At 32.6% G+C, this 22,538-nt stretch overlaps 1 protein-coding gene across 23 annotated transcripts in view; it reads left to right on the forward strand.

Annotated features, from left to right (window-relative positions):
• Positions 1-22,538, forward strand: part of MBD5 (methyl-CpG binding domain protein 5) — a 433,497-nt gene that overhangs the window by 158,522 nt on the left and 252,437 nt on the right. For all 23 annotated transcript variants that reach the window (XM_072789109.1, XM_072789112.1, XM_072789100.1 and 20 more), the window contains exon 2: positions 4,962-5,055. The gene's annotated coding sequence lies outside the window, so the exon portion shown is untranslated. The remainder of the gene's footprint in view (positions 1-4,961; positions 5,056-22,538) is intronic.

Genomic DNA, 22,538 nt, shown 5'->3' on the forward strand with positions numbered 1-22,538 from the left:
TCTTAACTGAAGCCAGATCATCTGGACAAGTTGCAAGAGGGCTAAAGACAAGGCCTAATTTGGTGGGCAGAATTTAGAATTACCTGTGGTTCTTTATTTTTCATTTTAACAGTGACTGGAGCATATCCAATGAGGGAATTTTATGCTGTTCAACATAAATAGAACAGTTGCATTAAAAACATAAATAAAAGTTATGCAAGGTGCACTAAATAAGTGATCTGAAATAAAGCTATAATGGATTTAACCTGTAGTAAGCAATGGCTTGAACACACTAGGGCTAAGATTATTCTCTATGCTAAAATCAATTGAGAAAATAAATCTTCCATTTGATTGCATGATTAGAACTCTTGTCGTACTGAAGAAATTTGGAAACTTTAAAAGAGTAGACATGGCAAATAAATAAGCAAGCAGACAAGAGCTAAATATATTTTTAACTCTTTGGTTTTTACTGAAATAAAAGACTGGAAGGTTTTATTTTATTCCGTGTTTTGTTTATTTGTTTTTTTGTTTTTTTTGCTGTCATCTTTTTCCATTCAACCACATATGAAATTTGTGAAATAGATTTTTTTTTTAAAATCACCTATTAGAATGGGATCTTGAGGTCTACAGAATTGCATTTTGCTAATGCTATGAGAGCAATCACCTATAAAAGTTTAGATTTTGAGGCTGCTTGGGGGATTCAGTCAGTTGTGTGTCCCACTCTTGATTTTGGCTCAAGTCATAATCTCAGAGTCTTGGGATTAAGTCCCTCATGGAGCTTCACACTGAGTGTGGAACATGCTTGAGTCTCTCTTTTCTCAGTCCTTTGCCCTTCCCCCGACGCTCATACTTTCTCTTTAAAAAAGAAAAAAAAAAAAGTTTAGGTTTTTTTATATCATCCCATAGCTCAGGGAAGTAGAAAGCATGTTTTCTTCCTGTAAAAACTTCCATATTTCAAAATTGGGAGTGCAATAATGTTTTAAGAAGGTTTAGTTTATCATAAAAACATTTTTAATAAGTTAAAACCATAAATATTATATCCCAGCATAGGGCCATACCTAATAAATCATAATGTCATTAGGCTTCTAGAACATTACATTCAAAGCAAGACTGAGGCTTTTAGGATAAACCTTAGTATTTATTATGCTTTATTAGGCAAATTGTACAGAGACTTTATTCTTTAAATTGTACAAAAATAATAAAGTGTATGTAGCACTAAACGAGGACTTAGAAATTACCTCTTTGTGGAAGAGTTGGAAGTGAACCCCCATGGCATTCTCCTTTGAGTGTGCAACCTGATAAACCTTGTAAAAGGGTGGAATGTGTAAAGACAGAAATTTATATGAAGATATGTTAAGTAAGGCTTCCAGAGCTACTGGAGATTTTAGTTTAATGGACAGTGACTTCAAGAAATACCGTAGGTAATTGTAGACTGCATGCGTTTGAAATCCAGCTCTGACAGTTGTTAACTGTGAAATGTTGGACAAGTTAATTTCTCTGTTCCTCAATTTCCTTATCTATAATACATAGATGATAATAGTACTTCTTAGGATTGTTATAAAGATTAAATTAATTAATGATGGTTAGAATTTAGAAATCAATAAATGTTAGCTCTTATTACTGTATTTCAAAGAAGAAGTGTTAGCACTAAATAAACAAATTTGCCGACACTTTATTATCCATGTATTTTTAGTTATTAAAGAGTAATATGTATACATTGAATTCTTTTGTAATATATTGTGTTATTTACAAAGTTATTGGTTCTTATTAAAGTATAGTTTTCCTAAGGAAACTACACTAAACCTGTTCCCTATAACAGCTGTGTTAAGTATATTTAAATAGAGTCTAATTTAATTTTTAAAATGTTCATTCTTGTTAATTCATTTGTTACTATTAACAACAGTTATTGCACCATTGCCCCTCAGTTGACTAAAATTACCTGGATCATGAGACATTAAAAGAATTGGGTGTGGCATCCTCAAAAGAGTTGGGCTAGTTATTGCAGCATAGGGAAATTACAATTTTTAAATCACTAATTGTTGTAAAATATACTAGAGAGAAAAGCTGGATGCCTCACTCAATCGCTGTAAAATGCTATACTCAGTTACTGAGAAGACCAACAAATAAAATCATCACATATTTATTAAATGCTTTCAGGCTAGGGCTTGCTGGGAAATTATAATTTAGTTGAGGGAATAAAACAAATATGCCAAATCTTAATAATAAAAGATAGAAATAAGGGACCATAAGTGAGTATCTGATTAATTACCTAAGTAATTTTCAATAATTAGTGTTGGAAATCAAAAGAGGAAGAAAGCTTTTAGTGTCAGATTGATGGAAATTTCCTTCAAGGAGGAAGCAGTATTTGAGCCAAGTTTTGGTTGATGAAGAGATGAGAGATAAACAGCAAAAGGCAGCCGGGGTCAAATAGTAGATCATGAGACTTGCCAAAAGGCATTGGACTTCATTGCATAGCTGTAAACCAGAGGCCGACTTGCGTCCGATCCTGCAGATTTGAGAGGTGGAATAGCTCCGTGTTCAGGAAGACATTTGGGAAGTCCATGGCTGTTTACTCACTATTAAGCAGCAGTAGGTCTGGGAAAAGAATCAGCTTTAGTCATAAACTAAAGGTTGATGTTAAGTTAATAGAAAAACCTGAAGTCTTTAGTAGCACATGCATGTAGAAAGAATACTTTATTAGGAGCACCTCCATACTAGGGAGGTAAGTGAAAATAAGTATAGTTTTCTTTAAAGGGCTAGTAGTTATTGAGATCAGCATCCTTATTATGTATAGCAGACACTTGGATATTTATCTCTGTTTATTAGACTTTTCTTTTTCAGAAAGAATCTAAAGAATATGTGCATATGAATATATTATGTTTATTACAAAGTATTTCTGAACCTGTTTATAAGAAGTTTCAAAGCTAAAATGTTAACAGCCTATTTCATGTTATTTTTAGTAAGTTATGTTAGTGTGTGTGTTGAAGGAAATGACTCAAGATTTTTCTTTAAAAAATTTTTAGTTTTGCTCTTAGAGCAAATGATGATAGAAGAACTCCCCCCCCCCCGACGCCCTCCCCCCCCCCCCCGCTAAGTTAGGGCCAAAACATTTTTAATTCTGAGACATTGAGGACATGTTTGTAGTTATATATGTAGTTTTAAGTTAAAGTTTCATTACAGAATATAATCTGTTCTCTCTTTGTTTTTCTCTTTTGGCACAGTATTTTGTTGATTAGGAGAATACACAAGTTAGAAAAGAGATTATCCATAAACATTATTTTAGCTTATCTACATTGATTGATTGCTAAAGCCCTATTTATATTATTTCTTATCCTGAGCGTCTCAGGATTTCTTTTAAGATTAGAAATGTAATCTTACAATAAAACTCAAGATGTATTTTTATAAATGCTAATAATGAAGATTTAGTAGTAGTGTTCATAAATTCTGATAGTACTGTTTTATAGGAACTTTAGACCTTTTGCATTATATAATTACCAGAGATGTCTGTAAAAATAGAGAATTAGGCCTTAGCCTAATTTCTCTGAATCAGAGTCTACAACATGATACCTGGTAGGAATCTACATTTTAAAGTAGTATCTTTGGTCCTTAACTGCATTGTACTTTGAGATTCGCAGCCACCACCATTTATGTCATGCTTGTTAGTAGTCAGATTAGCAAGTATTCAGTAGTTTTCATAGATATCTGTAGACAGTATTTTTTTGTTACTCATTGATTTATAGAAATTAAATCAAATAACTGCAGTGAGGTTGTTTCTTAACCTGAAGAACAGATATCCTTCCTTAGTGGTTTTAAAAAAATACCTATGCCCTGGCCCCACATCATACGAATTAAATCAGAATATCTGAGAAATATACCAAGTCTCAGTATAGTTAAAAGAGTCCTGAGTGTTTTTAACATGCAGCTGCAACTAGAAACTAATGAGAGATCTACACTAATGGCCAAAAGGGATAATCATGTTATTTAATCCAAAAATTATTGATATTTGGTTTGGGAATCCATAGTACTCAACAACCACGTACTAAAGGTATGGTATTTTAGCCTCCAAATTCGATGTCCCTGTTTGTTTTAGGCTTGTTTAAAAACCAAGGAGAGTCAGAATCAAAATCTTTTAGCAAAGAACATTTTCTCTTTAGCAAAGAATCCTAATTCTCTATTAGTAGCAATTTCTCTTAAAAGACCTCTGCAGAGTCTCCCTAGTTTGGTATAAAGTACTGATTGGGTAGTTTAAATGATATCGACCATTTTTATGAAGACAATATTTAATTAGTTGATCTGTATGATAATGGCATTTATATGCAACTCAGATGTAATCAAGAATATATTTTTTGTGATCTATTTTGAATAAGGAAAATATTTTCTAGGGTAGGGATATGTTCATCTTGGACGTCAGAATCAATGTAGTTTATATATTTTCTTTTTTACAATGATTGATTTAGAGTAAGTGTGAGTCGAAGGAGGGGGGAACGCAGAGGGAAAGGAAGAGAGAGAATCCCAAGCTGGCTCCATGCTCAGCAGGGAGTCCAATTTGGGGCTCAGTCCCACAACCCAGAAAAACGTTTCAAACATTTCGTATGAAATAACGACCAGAGCTGAAATCAGGAGTAGGAGGCCCAACCAACTGAGCCACCCAGATGTCCCTAAAATTAGATTTCTTAAAAATGGTCATAGAAACTAGGTAGCCAGATAAAATTAGTACTGTAGAAAGTACTAAATTTTATGACATAGATCAAAATATATGTTTCACAGAACTTTCTGATACTTCTAGGTGGAAAAAATCTCATTGACTACTGTTTATTTATATAAAATATGTTTTATGAGATACACCTCCCCTTGTCCAAATTTACTAAAGTCATAAAGAATAATTTTGACATCTGCTTTTTTTTTGACATCTGCTTTTATATTTAAGATAAATGAAACAATATTTATGTCCTCAAATTCATATTTTCTTCTTTCTTTTTTAGATGCTTTTTGAGGAAATCAGTTTCTGCGTGTGGGAAGTAGATTTTGAAGGTTATATGGTTTACAGACAAGATCTTTAAAATATAGACACTCAAGGTAAGTAATAAATATAACATCATAAATAATCTCATTTAAATGAATAGAATTTCCAGACTGTACTTCGACCTACTAACCGTACACTATCGCTGGTCCTACCGAAGCAGCCCTAAAACCACATTTATTCATATTCATATACAAATTTTTATGCCCTAACACTATCTTGACAGGAAGTATCATATTTCATTTATAACAGGCAGTTAGTAAAATTGATGTGTTATTATAGAAGTGTGCAAACCAATTAAGAAGAATGGAGAAGAAATGAAGTAGCTTCCATTAAATCTGTGAGCAAAGCTCAGTAGTGTTTAATTTGAAAGAATAATTAAACAAAAATTACTATCTACTGCACTTTCTTCTTAATGTACTATATTCATTAATCAGTTCCTTAACTACATTAGGAACTTGTTCTTTAACCACTCTAAAAACCCCTGTCTATTCACCAAACCTCTTTATACTATTTCTCCAGTCCCCAAAGATTTGTTGTGACCCATCATACCCTTTCAATTAACATGCTCTGCTCATGCCTCCTATGACTGCTTACATGCTTACATTACTAAGTAATTTTTTTATATATTTTGTAAAATTTTGAGTGAGATATGAGGAGCACAAAATGCAAAAAAGGTATTTTAAATAATGTTGTATGTCAGGCAGAGACATACAGCCTCGGAGAATATGTGACCAGTAAATGGGGCACTTTTGTTCAGCTCTAGAATCCTCTCGAGGTAGAAATAAGAGGCCTATAAAATCTAATTTTATGACTTTTTTGGAAGAATCAAATGTGGATTTTGAGAAGTCCTAATTTTTTAATATCCGCACAAAATTTTGCCTGTGAAAAAAACCTACTTTTGCCAACTGTGTGAACCAAATAAAACAATTTACAGCCTCTGGTGCAGAAATTTTTTCCCTTTGTTCTTTTTTGCTGTATCTTTTTAGAGTGCAAGTACTTTAGAGTCTATTTTTTCTCCTTAATTTGTGGGTAGCAGCTTATTGATTTTGCTAGTTTTTTGTGATGAATATTGTCAGAAATGACTTATCTTGAAAATATAAATGACATTTATTTCCAATTCATTTCTATAGTTATATATGGTGAGTTGGTTACTTGGAACAGCTATTCAATTGTTTTCTGAATTATAATAATTAGACAATTATTTTTGTAGTTCCTTCATCTCCACAGTCTAAAACCAGATCCTTCCAATTAAAAAAAAAAAAAATAGCTGTAAGGAATCTTTTTTTTTTTTTAAAGGAACTTTTGCATAGAGAATAGAGCTAAACATGCTCCTTAGTTCATTGCACACTGTCATCATTGGTCCTCACAAAGCACTGATTTTATTTATATATTTTATTTTATTTTTGTTTCTAGTCCCATGCTCCTGACCTTAACCCATAGAGAAGCATTCTAATATGGTTGTCATTATAATAACTACTGAAACACTCTCTTTTGTTATATATTTTTTCATAATATAAGTATTGTTTTATATACATGTGTTTTTAAATATTTTAAACCGAAAATTTCAAATAAATAAAACAGAATATATTATGAACCTTCATGGGTCTTTTCATTGGGCTTGTGTTAATTATATCTCCACTGTGCCCCTTTCCCCTTTTTATGTATATGAAATTTTATTATGCATATATGGTATTTTGCTATGTATCTCATTTTGTTCCTTACTATTTTATTTTGCTTAACCTTTTGTGCTTATCATTTACTTACGTTGTCATGTTTACACTGCTGCTAAGTGCTGCATAGTATTCCATAGTTTGTGGCTACCATGTTTTAACGACCTGTATTTCCTAGTATGGCCGCCCAGATTTTCTGTCACAACAAACACTGTTATGATGAATATCCCCACGCTTGTTTTATCATGGAACTTTGCAAGGATTTCTTTGGGATGTATACTCAGGAGCACAATTGCTGAGTAATAGGAGACATGTTTATACTTAATTTGACCAAGTCCTGCCAGTTGCTCTACCAAATAAATACTTTGGTCCACACTAGCAGTAACTCTCTCATTTCTGTCAACCCTGGACATTATCGAGCTTGCTAATATTTTCCATCTCCTATGCATAATTTACAGCCTATTGTTTTAATTTTAATTCCTCCTATCAGTAATGAATTTGAATATGTTTTCATATTTAAATTGGCCTTTGGCTTCCCTTTTCTGAAATTGCTTCTTCATACTCTTTATTTTTCATATGGGTTCTTGTCTTTTGATAAATGCTCTTTAAGAGCATTTCATTTCCTATTAGCTTTAGATATTAAAAAAATCTGCTTCCATTCTTTCAACTTTTTAATTTTGTGCATGATACTCTTTGAGTAGACATCAGTATTTTAAAATATTAATTAAAATATTTTCTTGATGTCTGTTGTTTGTGGAGAGAAATGGTACTGATATTTTGAAACAACATTGCTGAACTCTCTAATTCTTAATAGGTTGTTCTTATTTCCAGATAGATGATCATATTTCAATTCCAATAATGGAAGTTTTCTTTCTACTTCTCCCATCCTCATACTTTTACTTTTGTTTTTCTAATCCCTTTGATCAATTCCTCTGGAAGTATGTTAAACGTTAGTAGTGGCACATCCTTATCTTATGTTCAGTCTTAAAGAGGAAGCATTTAGTTTCTCATTTCTTAAGTATAATGCTTGCTGAGGTTTTTAATGTATAGCCTTTACTTAAATTAATAAAGTTCTTCTATTTCTAGCTTGGTATGCTTTTTATGCATCTTTAAAATAATTATATGACATTTATCCTATGGTATATTAATGTGAATTATATAAATAGAATTTCTAATGTGAAACCTTCCCTCCATTTCTAGTTTACATCCTACTTGATCATGGTGTATTATTCTTAATACGTTATTTTCCTTGGTTAGCAAATATTTTATTTAGGATTTTAGAATCTTCATTTTTAAGTGACATGTGCTGTAATTGTTTTCTCTTCATTTTTCTTGCCTCATTTTGCAATTACAATTGCACTAACCTAATAAAATAAGATGGGAAGCTTTTATTCTTGTATTTTCTGGAAAATTTTTACAAGATATGAATTTACTATTTCTCTAATATGTGTTAAAACTCATGTAAAACTATCTGGCTCTGAGGATTTATGTGAGATTTCTTTGAATGCTATTTATGTCTTTAAATGCTTTTTGATCTATTCAGATTTTTTCCTCTATTTCTTCCAGTCTCCTCCCTAAGGTACTGAGAACACCTGATGGCCTTCCCACCTGCATGTATAGCCCAGGCTCACTCAGTTTCCTTTGCCTCAGGAAATACCTAGACAGTCTCAGTGTACACATTTACCTGAGCCATGTAATGGTCACCACCTGCCTTTTGAACTGACCAGGGATTCAGTGCTTTAACCCTGATCAGTGGGTTCTGATGTGCCCAGTCTTGCTTAAACTCTCACCGCCATGTACCTAAATTAATTCTGTACTCCAATAATTTTCTACTGTCCCACAAACAGAAACTTAGGTTAATCATGCCCTGAATTTATTTCCTTATATCTCCTAAAACTGTTGCCATACTTCTGGTTACATGTGTCAAGTTTATAGAAAAGGAAAATATTTTAACAAAAGAATAAGATATTTTAAGTTAAGAGAAGGTAAGTGTTGGTTAAAAAAAAAAAAAAAAAGGCGATCATCTGGTCTAATGTCCTTTACAGTATATACCAAATTGTAATTAACTCTAGAAGATTTTCACTTTATCTCCAGAATTTGAAACTTTATCGTAACCATGTATTATTAAAAGAAAACTAAAGGAATTTCCACTTACAAAAAGAAAAAGGAATAGAGATTATAGCCAAGAATTTCATAGACCCACTAACAAGAAAAGAAACTGTCAATAAACATATAATAATTATAATTTTTGATAAATTTGAATGTTTATACCATATTATTTGTTTTTACACACACTTTGTATCTTCTTTTTAATCTTTTCTTACTTAAAAATAACAACTTAGTATTTATAGATCTTCCTTAAAACGATTCATATACATTCCGACATCCTGTTGTCTCTCTCCCCTTCCCTAATTCCATCATGTTGCTATTATCTAGTTTAAATAATAGACTATTACCATTTTTCTCTTTTTCTTTGCTGCTATTTTTATTTTTTTTAAGATTTTATTTATTTATTCATGAGAGACACACAGAGAGAGGCAGAGATGTAGGCAGAGGGCAAAGCAGGCTCCTCACGGGGAGCCTGACGTGGGACTCGATCCCAGGACCCCTATATCATAACCTGAGCTGAAGGCAGATGCTGAACCATTGAACCACCCGGATGCCCTCTTTGCTGCTGTTTTTAAAGACAACAAATTTTACCAAGGTCTTCTATCAGCATTACTTTATATACCAATGTTTAAATAAGTATAGTATTTTTTTCTTTTTTTGCTCCTTAAAAAAAATTATTTTAATTCCAGTATAGTTAACATATAATGTTATATTAGTTTCAGGTATAAAATATAGTAATTCAACAATTCTGTACATTTTCACTGTTCATCATATACTCTTAAACCCCTTGACTCTCCCTCCCACCCACCTCCCCTCTGATAACCATCAGTTGTTTCTCTATACTTAAGAGTCATTTTTCAGGTTTTCTCTTTTTTTCTTTGTTTCTTAAATTACAGATATGAGTGAAATCATATGGTACTTGTCTTTCTCTGACTGGTTTATTTCACTTAGCATTATGCCCTCTAGATCCATCTATATTTTTGCAAATGGCAAGATAGTCTTTTTATGGCTGAGTAATATTTCATTGTGTTTATATACCGTATCATCTTTAGCTATTCATCCATAGATGGCCACTTGGGCTGCTTCCATATGTTAGCTATTGTAAATAATGCTGTAATAAACGGAGGGATGCACATATCTTCAAAATAGTCTGGTTTTTTTTTTTTTTTTGTATTTGGATAAATACCCAGTATTAGAATTATGGGATCATGGTAATCTATCTTTAATTTTTTCCATACTGTTTTCCACAGTGGCTACACCAGTTTGCATTCCTATCAGAAGTGCAAGAGGGTTCCTTTTTCTCCAATCCTTGTCAACACTGTTGTTTCTTGTGTTTTTGATTTTAGCCATTCTGACAGGTATGAGGTAATATATCATTGTAGTTTTGATTTGCATTTCCCTAATGATTAGAGATGTTGAATATCTTTTCATGTGTCTGTTGACCATCTATATGTCTTCTTTGGGAAATAAATATCTGTTCATTTCCTCTGCCCATTTTTAATTGGATTATTGGATTTTATTATATTGAGTTGTATAAATTCTTTATATATTTTGGTATCTAACCCTTCATTAGATATATCATTTGCAGGGGCAGCCCAGGTGGCTCAGCGGTTTAGCGCCGCCTTCAGCCCCGGGCGTGATCCTGGGGACCCGGGATCGAGTCCCACTTCGGGCTCCCTGCATGGAGCCTGTTTCTCCCTCTGCCTGTGTCTCTGCCTCTCTCTCTCTCTCTCTCTCTCTCTCTCTCATAAATAAATAAAATATTTTTTAAAAAAGGTTATATCATTTGCAGTGATCTTCACCCATTCAGGTTACCTTTTAGTTTTGTTGATAGTTTCCTTCACTGTGCAGAAGCGTTTTATTTTGATGTGGTCCCAATAGTTTATTTTTCTTTTTGTTTCCCTGGCCTCCAGTGATATATCTAGTAAGAAATTGCTATAACTGAGGCCAAAGAGGTTACTGCCTGTGTTTTCCACTAGGATTTTTATAGTTTCAAGGTCTCACATCTAGGTCTTTAATGTATTTCAAGTTTAATTTTGTGTATGGTGTAAGAAAGTGATCTAGTTTCATTCTTTATCATGTTGCTCTCCGTTTTCCAGCACCATTTGTTGAAGAGACTATCTTTTTCTCATTGTATATTCTTGACTCCTTTGTCAAAGATTAATTAGCCATATAATTGTGCTTTTATTTCTGGGCTCTCTATTTTCTTCCATTGATTTCTGTGTCTGCTTTTGTGTCAGAACCATTCTGTTTTGATTACTAGAGCTTTGTAGTATATCTTGAAATCTGGGAATGTGATTCTTCCAATTTTGTTCTTTTCAAGATTGCTTTGGCTACAGAAGTCTTTTGTGGTTCCATAGAAATTTTAGGATTGTTTGTTCTAGTTCTGTGAAAAATGTTTTTGATATTTTGATTGAGATTGCATTAAATTCGTAGGTTGTATTGGGTAGTATGCCCCAGGTTAGTTAGTCCCCCATGTCTTTCTCAGCTTTTTCTTTTTTCTTTTTTTTAATTTAAATTCAGTTAGCCAACATATAGTACATCATTAGTTTCAGATGTAGAATTCTATGGTTCATCAGTTGCATACAACACCCAGGTCTCATCACATCATGTGCCTCCTTAATGCCTATCATCCAATTACTCCATTCCCCCAGCCACCTCTCCTCCACAACCCTCAGTTTGTTTCCTGTGATTAAGAAGAGTCTCTCATGGTTTGTCTCCCTTTCTGATTACTTCCATTCAGTTTTCCCTCCCTTCCTCTGTGATCCTCAGCACAGTTTCTTATATTCCACATATGAGTGAAACCATATGATAATTGTCTTTCTCTGATCAACTTATTTCACTGAACATAATACTCTCCAGTTCCATCCATATCGATGCAAATGGTAAGTAGTCATCCTTTTTGATGCCTGTTTCTTAGCTCTTTATAAGTACTCTGTTTACTCCTGAAGGCATTTATTTAGTAGTCTGAGTCTTTGCAGATATGAGGGCAGTCAATTTTTGTTTCAAGGCAATGAAAGAATAGGAAAGAATCAAAAGCAGAACTCTAATAATAGTTCACTTCCAGCTTTGTCCTCCCACAGTCTATAGGCTCCTTCCTGCTCTAGAATCTGGGTTCCAAGCCCCAAGCACATTTAACAATTCACAATAGTCTTATATACCACCTTGCCTTCCCTAGGAGTTTTTGAGTTTTCTTATTCTTGGCTTTTTCTGTCTATAATTCCTACTGGAATTGATGCTTAGAGAAGGATCCAGCAGCTGTTCTAGTCCAACATCTTGGTATTATCTTCCAGGAAGAAACTCTAACAAAACCTTTACATTTGTGTACTGTTCATTAACCCAGGGATCACATTTCTAAAAGTTTCTCCTAAGCATATCATCAGGAGTTATTTGGTGTGCCGGGGTGCCACAGTCAGTTAAGCATCTGACTCTTGTTTTCTGCTTTGTCATGGTCTCAGGGTCCTAGGATTTAACTCCATACTCAGCAGGGAGTCTGCTTGAGATTTTCTCTCTCCCTCTATCCCTCCCCCGTGCATGTTCTCCCTCTCTCTTGCTCGCTCACTCTCTCAAATAAATTAATAAATCTTTAAAAGAATTATTTTTCATGATGTTTGAAAACAACTAAGATGTCCAACAAATGTCTAAAATGTTCAACATATACTGATAGAGTAAACTATTCTGATAACTAACTTTTTACTACTCATTTTTCTTTTTAAAAAAAGTGAATGTCTATACACATGCACCAAAATGTAACAGAGATTATCTTTTAGTATAAAATGATGAGTGAATTTATTTTTGCTGTCCTTTTTTATGCTTTCCTAAATTTCTATAATAAACATGTTGCTTGGGCAGCCCGGGTGGCTCAGCAGTTTACTAGCACCACCTTCATTCATTGGAAACCCAGGATCGAGTCTCATGAATAAATAAATGAAATCTTTAAAAAATAAAAATAAAAATAAAAATAAAAATAAATAAACATGTTCCTTTTGTACTCCAGATTAGTGAACAAATATGTATTTTAATAAAGCAGAAGCAATCAACTAGAATATGGGGGGTTGGATGTGCTAAGCATTTAGTTTGCATTTTTCTTCATTTGTTCACTTGATTTTTTTTCCTGAAAGTTTGAAATTAAGGGAAAGATGTAAAAAAAATTGATTTATATAATTTTCATTGCCTTATCAAAATAAAGTAATTCATCTGAATAATCAGACATTTTTCTTTAGCAGTGTAAAGAACAGAGGACATCATAGTGACTCATACTATTAATTTAGAAGGCTTATTTGACCTTTGTGGGCTTGTGTAGATAGCCCTTATATGTGGATATTTAGCATTATTTATCTCTATTAAAACGCTTTTCAAACTATGTTATCTCCTGTCTGCAACTCTTAACATTCTTACGAAAAAGGTATTGTACATACTTGACCATGGGTCCTCATACATATGGTACATATGTCCTCTAAACTCATTGAGAATGGCATGGACCGAGTGTTGACCTCTCCCCATGTGTAATGCCAGATACCGTAGCCAAACCAGGGGAAAAGAGACTAAGAATTGACAGGGATGATATAATTAGCAAAGACTTTAAAACAGCTAATTGTTTACTATTTAAGATTTAAAGAAAAATACTGAAATAATGAGGACAGTTATGGAAAATATATTTTTTAGCTCTAGAAATTCCCACATATGAAATGAAATATCCACTGGATGGGTTAAGCAATGCATTAGACACTGAAGATAAAAATATAAGTGGACTTAAATTTTCCAAATGGAAGCAGAGAGTAAGAACAACTGAAAAACAAAAAACAAGAACAAAAACCAAATGACACCTCAATGTCCTGATACTACCATGTGGTCCAAAAAAAAAAAAAAAAATGTGTAATTGGACTTCCAAAACAAAGAAATATTTTGAGAAATAATGACCAAAGTTTTTCCAGTTTTGATGGAAAATATAAACTCACAAAACCAAGAAGTTTAACTAATTTCAAACAGGAAAGAAAACCACACCAAGACATAATTTCTGAAAGCCAGTAGTAAAAAGAAAAATCATAAAGGCCCAGAAAAAAGACACAGTATGTACAAAACACAAAAGTTAAAAAGTGTACTGACTTCTCTACAGAAACAATGAAAATTTAAAAACATTGGAATAAGATCAGCACTGAAAGAAAACTATGAACTTAAAATTATATATCCAGCAAACAATCTAAAATAATGGCATTTTCAGATAAAACAACAAAGTAGTTGAAAGAGTTTATTGCCAACATACATTTGTTGCAAGAAATATTAAATGAAGTCTTAAGGGAGAAGAAAAACAGCATTAAATGGAGCACAATTCACACAAAGGAATGAAAAGCCCCAGAAATGGTAAATACATAGGTAAATAAAAAGACTTTTTTCTCATTAAAAATTTTAAAAGGTAATTCAAAATCAAAAATAGAAATACCATATGATCCAATAATTCTACTACTGAGTATTTACCCAAAGAAAATGAAAACATTAATTTGAAAAAAGTATATGTACCCCTGGATTTACTACAGCATTATTTACAATAGCTAAGGTATGGAAGCAACCTAAGTGTGCATCCATAAATGAATGGATAAAGAAGATGTGGTATATGTATATTGCAATATTACTCAGTCATAAAAATGAATGAGATCTTGCCATTTGCAACAACATGGATGGTCCTAGAGACTATAATGCTGAGTGAAATGAGTCAGACAGAGAAAGCCAAATACTATATGATTTCACTCATACGTGGAATTTAAGAAACAAATGAACAAACAAACAAAAAGACACAAAGAACAGACTTACAAATACAGAGGTCAAACCAGAGGTTGACAGGGAGGTGGTGGGTGGAGGGATGGGTAAAATAGATAAAGGAAATTAAGAATGCAGTTATTGTGATGAGCAGTGAGTAATGTATAGAATTGTTGAATCATTATATTATGCACCTGAAATAACACTGTTAATTATACCAAAAAATATATTTTTAATTTAAAAAATTGTTTAAATCATAAAAAGCAATAAAAATATGAAATATTGTTAGGTTTTTGATGTATATAACTAGTAAAATGTATGACAATAGGGCAAAAAATGAGAGGGAGAACTGAAGGTAAAATGCCGTAAGATTTTTACATTATTTAGGGAATAGTATGGTATTGTTTAAATCTGTGCTGTGATAAGTTAAGATTGCATATCTAAACTCCGGAATAACCACTAAAGATACACAGAGAGGTAGCTAATAAGTCGATAGATGAGTATGGTGGGATACTAAAAAATAGATTTTGTTCAAAAGAAGGCAGGAACAGAAAATGAAAGAAGAGATGGGCCAAATAGAAAAGAAATAGCAAGATGGTAGGCTTATATCCAAGTACATAATAATTATATGAAATGTAAGTTGTCAAAATACTCCATTGAATTGGTATATTTTGTTAGACTAATAAAAATCCAGTAAGCAATTCTGTCCCACGAGGGTTGGCAAACATTTTATCAAGGGGTAGATAGTAAATATTTTAGGTTTGAGGACCATACAGTTTCTATTACAACTACCCAGTGCTGCTGTTACAGCTCAAAAAAAAAAAAAAAAAAAAAAAAACACAACAACAACAAAAACAAAAACAGCCATAGACAAAATGTAAGCAAGTGGTTGTGTCTATATTTCAAAAAAACTTTATTTACTAAAAAAAAAAAAAAAAAAAACTCTCCCTTGGGCCATAGTTTGCCAACCCTTAGTATACTGGATGGAGGAAGTATATTTTAAATATAAGAACACAGGTAGATTAAAGGTAAAATGAACTATGCTAACACAAATCATCAAGAAGTCGAAGTGGCTAACTTAATATTAGACAAAATAGACATCTAGAAAAGATGAAAGACATCTTTGCCATAGATAAAGGGGAAGTTTTATACTGGATAAAAGACATTCATCAAGAGGACACGCTGTCATGTGTATGCACCTAACAATAGCTCTTAAAAATACATGAAGCAAAAACTGAGAAGAGCTGAAAGGAGAAATAGACAAATCCACAGGTATAGTTGGATGTTTCAACTGTCCTCTTTCAACAATTCTTACAACAGTAAGTAAATAGAGACCTTGAACAACAGTAAAAATCAACCTGACCTAATTGACATTTATAGAACATATACTCAATAACAGCAGACTATGAATTCCTTAGTACTCTGCATGGAACATTCATTATGATAGATTATATTTTGGCTATAGAACAGGTCTAAACAAATATCAAAAAATTGAAATCAACCGGGGGGAGGGGGGTGAGAAAAACAGAATTAAGTTACAAACCAAGAATAAAAAAAGAATGAAAATTTCCCACATATATGGAAATTAAACATCGTACTTCTAAATAACCTATGAGTCAATAAGAAATCATAAGAGAAATTAGGAAATACTTTGAACTCAAAGATAATAAAAACACATAGAAAACTTGTAGAATGTAATTAAGTGCTTAAAGAGAAACATAATTTTAAGAAAAGTAAATTAAACCCAAAATAGCTATAATCTAGGAAATAATATAAAATCAGAAATCAATAAATTAAAAAATACCGAACAATAAAAAGCTTAGTTAAAGCAAAAGGCAATTCTTTGGAAATATCAATAAAGTTGATAAACTTCTTGCTAGACTGATCTAAAATTAAAAGAGGAAAAACATTAAAATAGCCCGTGGGTACGATGAAAGACTGGAGTCACATTGCAGTCCGGTCTGGCTGCTATTCCTGATGGCACAGGTATCATTCTGGGATATCTCTTCCTTGTTTGTGAGATTTCCTTTGTCTCTCTTCTATGAGAAACTCCTATCTTAAACTTTTTTTTTTCTTTTGTTCTCTTATTTTTGTGGAGTGAATTTTCCAGATGTTTCTTGAGAAAGGATGTATCGGAGGTAATTTTAATTCTAAGATTTTTTTTCACCCCTGTATTACTTTTTTTAAAAAAAGTTAAAGGATAGTTGACATATTTCATTAGTTTTAGGTATACAACACAGTGATTCAACAGTTAGGTACATTACAAAGTGTTGTTCATATCTGTCATCATACAGAATTATTGCAGTATTATTGACTAAATTCCCTATGCTGTACTTTTCATTCCCAACATTCCGACTAAGTTTTAAATGTCCACAGACATTAGATCTTTCCACTTTGATTTCATTTATATTGCCTTAACCTGTCGTGTTTTGTAAAGATAATTAATAGCAGCTGTTTAAAAATGTTTTTGTACCACCATTAAAAAATATTTTCGATTTACTTGCTGTAACTACACAAGAGAGGTACTCTGAAAAACTCTCTCTGGTAAAAAAAAGATAATTCCAGAGGACACTGCCATTATAAGAATCAATTCCCTTCAGTATACTTTCTTACTCAGAATTGTGATTGCCAAAATAGATACATGTTCATTTGTGTGGATTTCTTAAGATTTTTTTCATCACCAATGTCAGTGAGATTTAGTATCTTGAAAACCTGATGTCTCTTCTGAAATACAAGAAGGTAGACAATATAAACACCCAAGTGGTCAGTGGGTAAACTAATTTCTATTGTTGTTTCATATAAATGTGAATGGAAATTGCTTAATTCATTCACAGTGATTAGGACTGTTTTACTGCATCAAACGCAGCAAATTTTTCTCTAGACCAAATTGTGTGTGTGTGTGTGTGTGTGTTGTGAATATGAGTATGTATATGAGTATAGATAGATAGCATATATGTAATATATATATTATATGGCCGTTAACATATACCAAACTTGGGAAATTAGTAATTTACTTGAAAAATATGTGGCAAATTCTATTTGTCAAAACCAACAACAGAAATATTTCTGATGGCATATGATCTTCCAGAAACTTTCCACTCTCTAAAAGGTGAAATTTGGCTGCCTTGATGAATAGAATGCAGAGGAAATGACACTAGGCAGCTGCAGAAGCTTAGTCATTATAGATAGTACAGGTCTGCCTGACTCTCTTTCTGGGGTGCTCACTCTTCAAGCCCCAGCCCCCATAGTGTGAGGAAGCCCAGTTCACATGAGAGGTCAAACCAGCCATGTGATTAAGCAAATTTCAGATGATTCCACTTCCAGGCCTTCAAGCTGCCCCAGTTGGTACTGAGTTGAGCAGAAACAAGCTATAATTGCTGAACTCTACCTAAACTTGTAAACAATATACATAGATTATTCTGCAGCAGTAACTGGTACATAAAGCAGATAAGTTTGGAAAATACTTAAGTGAACATCAAATGACGTTTCTTTTCTGTAAGAAAGCCTTCAGTGTGCTAATATGTGTGAGGCTCTCCAAGAAGATCATAGAGTACTTTGGATAAAGCTTCTCATATCTTATTGAAGAATGGTTCTCCATAGTCATCATTTTAATGGTTATGTATTCTGTTGATAAACCATCACACTTCCACATTTATCTTTGTTTGAACATTGAAGTTACTTACATTTTGCTATCACATGTGATTTAGGAAAAACTTGGGTTTCTTTTCTTTTTTTTTTTTAATTATTTACAGACACTTTATTCTTTATAGTAGAATTATTATGCCACAACATCTGAAATTTTTAATGACTGGCTATACTAACTTCTAAAAAATTAAAATATTTTACATTACCATAATCAATACAGATTGTATCATTTTCTCCCAAGCCTTGATAGTTTTTTAACATTATCCTTCTTTTTAATTGCTAAAAATGTAAAATTATACTACAGAGTTGTTGTAGTTTGAATTTCTTTAAACTTTACCAAAAGCCAACAAGATCGAACCCTTTTGTTTTGTTTTGTATCCTCCATGTTTAACACTATTTAAAAAAAAAAACATTTTATTTATTTATTCATGAGAGACAGAGGTACAGAAGAGATACAGGCAGAGGGAGAACCAGGCTCCATGCAGGGAGCCCAACGTGGGCCTGGATCCTGGGTCTCCAGGATCACGCCCTGGGCTGAAGGCGGTGCTAAACCGCAGAGCCACCCGGGCTGCCCTGTTTAACACTATTGTTGCCTGGGTTCTCGTGGTTTCATGACAACTATGTATCTGAATACCTAGTTTTGTTTCCCAGTGTCTGTGCCTTGGCTTCTTCCTCCATAAAATGGAAGTATGAGTAATACCTATCTCATATTCTTGTAAGGAGAAAATAAAATACTGTAAAATTAAGTAAAGCACTTAATTTTTTCATATTATGGTTTTCTAAGCACTCAAAGAATGCTCAATAAGCTTAAATTTTCTCATAGAGAATTTATAATGATTATATGTCTTTATAGAATATGTGGATTGAAGATGTTAATATCTATAAAACATATGTAAAATAGCTTCACAGTCATACCTAGATTACTGTTTAGCTGAATAACTAACCATGGTTAGTTTGGCCATTGTTTTTTGTTGTTGTTATTGTTTTTCTGAAAGAAAATTGCTTTTAATTCTCTAAGTTTCACTTATGCAACACCATCAAGGCAGATTTATGTGACTTCATATGACATTTTTACAAAAAAAGAGTTTCCCCCACATCTGGTCAGTAGTATATAAATATTTACAATGATAAAACAGGCAAGGAAAAAGGAAATCTTCATTATTCAAGTCAGTTTCTTTCCAATGCTTATCAGAATTTGAAAATAAAATAGTTCATGAACTCTAGTCATCCGTATTTACATATCACTTCAGCCAACAAATTAAGAAATGGAGGCTTCTGTTAATGACCCCTATGTAGGTTCTACACTATTTTAGAAGTTATCGGAAAGAGTGAGGTAAAAATGGTTAGTTTAGAAACCATTAGAAAGGGAAATTATGTGGCAGGCTTTTGATAGTGATTTTAATATTAATACATTTTAGCGTTTCAATATTCATACCTTCAACTGTGGCATTTAAAAGGAAAACAACAAATAACAAGTGCACTAATATGTTAAAGGGGAAAACATTTGTTATCAATATAGATTCTGTGAATTTACTGACAAAGTTCTCTATAACGTATTTCCTGTGTCTAGTCTACAAAGGTATCATGTATAGTATACTATCATTCAAAATATGACTAAAGTGTTTGACTTTTAAACAAATATATCATGCCATGCAAATGAATGTTAAGTCCTCTAAAATAATCATCTTAAGAAATTGTACATTTATTTCATGCTAACATTCCTTAAAAATTGAAACTGCTCCTCTAGAATTGTTTTCTGAGCCTGAAATGCATTCTTTTGACTATGTTGATAAGTCCTCTTACCTTCTTTAAATTTCAGCTCCTTTGCAAAGTTTATCTGGCCATTCTATTTCTTTTTTTTTTTTTCCCCTTTTCAGGTCTATTCTTTTAGCAACTTTTGAAAATGGAGTACAGTATTATTAACAATAGTCACTATGCTGTATTTTACAGTGCCATGACTTATTTATCTTATAATTAGAAATTTATTCCTTTTGACCCTCTTCACCTATTTTGCCCACTCCCACCCCCACCTCTGGTAACCATCAATCTGTTGTCTGTATCTGTGACATATATATATACCATATTTCATTTTTTATGGTTCAGTAATATTCCATTATATATGCATTTTCTTCTTTTAAACATGTTTTTACTGATGTATAATTAATATACAGTGTTACATTAGTTTCACATGTACAACATATTGAGTTAACAATTCTGTATATTGAAGTGTTCATCTCAAGTACAGTCACCATCTTTCACCAAATGCTATTACTGTATTATTGCCTATATTCCCTATGTTGTATATTTTTATCTCCATGACTTATTTGTTTTATAACCAGAAGTTTGTACCTCTAATTCCCTTCATCTGTTTAACCTGTCCCTAGCCCACCCATCTCCCCTCTAGCAAATATCACTTTGTTCTCTGTATTTAAGTCTATTTTTTATTTCCTTCCTTCCTTCCTTCTTTCTTTTGTTTCTTAGATTCCACATACAAGTGAAATCATATGTACACCAGATTTTCTTTATTCATTCATCCATTGATGGATTCTTAGTTGACTCCATGTCTTGGCTAATGTAAATAATGCTTCAGTGAACATGGAGGTGCAGATATATTGTCAAATATTAATGGTTGTTTTTTTTTCCTTTGGATAAATACCCAGGAGTAGAACTGCTGGATAATATAGTTCTATCTTTAATTTTTTTGAAGAGCCTTTATATTGTTTTCCATAGTGGCTGTACCAATTTATATTCCTACCAACAATAAATGTATTTTCTCCACATAATTTCCAACATGTGTTACTTCTTGTCTTTTGGAGAATAGCCTTTCTGACAGGTATCGGGTGATAATCTCATTGTGGTTTTGATTTGTGTTTACCTGATGATGAGTGATGTTGAGCATCTTTTCATGTATCTATTGGCTCTCTGAATGTTTTCTTTGGAAAAATGCCTATTCAGATCCTCTACCCTTTTAATCATATTTTTTGTTTGTTTGCTTTACTATTGAGTTTACAAGTTCTTTACACATTTTGGATATTAACCCCTTATCAAATATATGACTTGCAAATATTTTCTTTCATTCATTAGTTTGCTTTTCATTTTGATAGTTTGGCAGGGCAGAGCTTTTTAGTTTGATGCAGTCCCATTTGCTTACTGTTTTCTTTTGTTGACTTTGCTTTTGTTGTCAAATCCAAAAAATCATCACTGAGACCAATACCAAGGAGATTACCACCTGTTCTGTTTTGTTTCTTCTTTAAGAGTTCTATAGTTTCAGGTCTTATACTCATGTCTAATCCATTTTAAGTTAATCTTTGAGGATGTTGTAAGATCATGATTCAGTTTCATTCCTTTGCATGTAGCTGTCCAATTTCCCAACACCATTTATTGGAGATATTGTCCTTTCTTCATTATATATTCTTAGGTCCTTTGTTATGCATTAATTGACCATGTATGCCAATACCATGCTGTTGTGGTTACTACTTTGTAATGTAGTTTGAAATTTGGGAACAGAGTGCCTCCAACTTTGTTCTTTCTCAAGATCACTTTGGCTATTCAGGGTCTTTTGTGGTTTCATATACATTTTAGTATTACTTTTTCTATTTTTTGTGGGATTGCTTTGAATCTATAAACTGCTTTTAGTAGCATAGCCACTTTAATAATATTAATTCTTCCAATCCATGAGCACAGAATATCTTTCCAATTATTTGTAACTTCTCCAGTTTCTTTACTAATGTCCTGTAGTTTTCAATAATAAGCCAGTAAATAGTTAAGTAATGTAATTTCAGAAAGTGACATGTTTTAGAAAAATAAAATATGATAAGCAGAAAGTGAAGAACTGGGAGTGCTATTTTAATTTAGATATGGTGGTCAGGAACGACTCTGAGGAAATGATACTGAAGCAGAAGCCACCCAGATTTTGGAATTGGAAGCCATGAATTGAGGAAGAGTGGCCAGAGTAGCAGCAGAATGGAACAGCAAATGGAAAGGCTGGTTGGTCAGCAAGAACTAATGTGTCTGAGGAAAAGCAAGAACTCTCATGTGCTGATATGGAGAAAGTGAGAAAAAGAGTGGTTTGAAATCAGAGTGAAGAGATTGAAGGGGCCAGACATGTAAGGACCATAGAGGTCATGTTAAGGAATACTGAATATAGGTTTTATTGTAACCATGACAAGAAGCTACTTTTGGGTTTTAAGTATGGGATTGATGGGATTTGTGGAATTTAAAACCTCTTTGGAAAACACTGAGTGATAACTTACAGGTTTTGTTTAAAAAGTAACTCTTTAAAAGCCATAAAATAATAGACTTATTTTTTTACTATAAAAATTTCTAAGTAATTAGTAAAAATCCAAAAATTAAAAGTT

Source organism: Canis lupus, chromosome 20 (genome assembly GCF_048164855.1).
Source record: "Canis lupus baileyi chromosome 20, mCanLup2.hap1, whole genome shotgun sequence".
In the NCBI taxonomy this organism is placed as follows: Eukaryota; Metazoa; Chordata; class Mammalia; order Carnivora; family Canidae; genus Canis; species Canis lupus.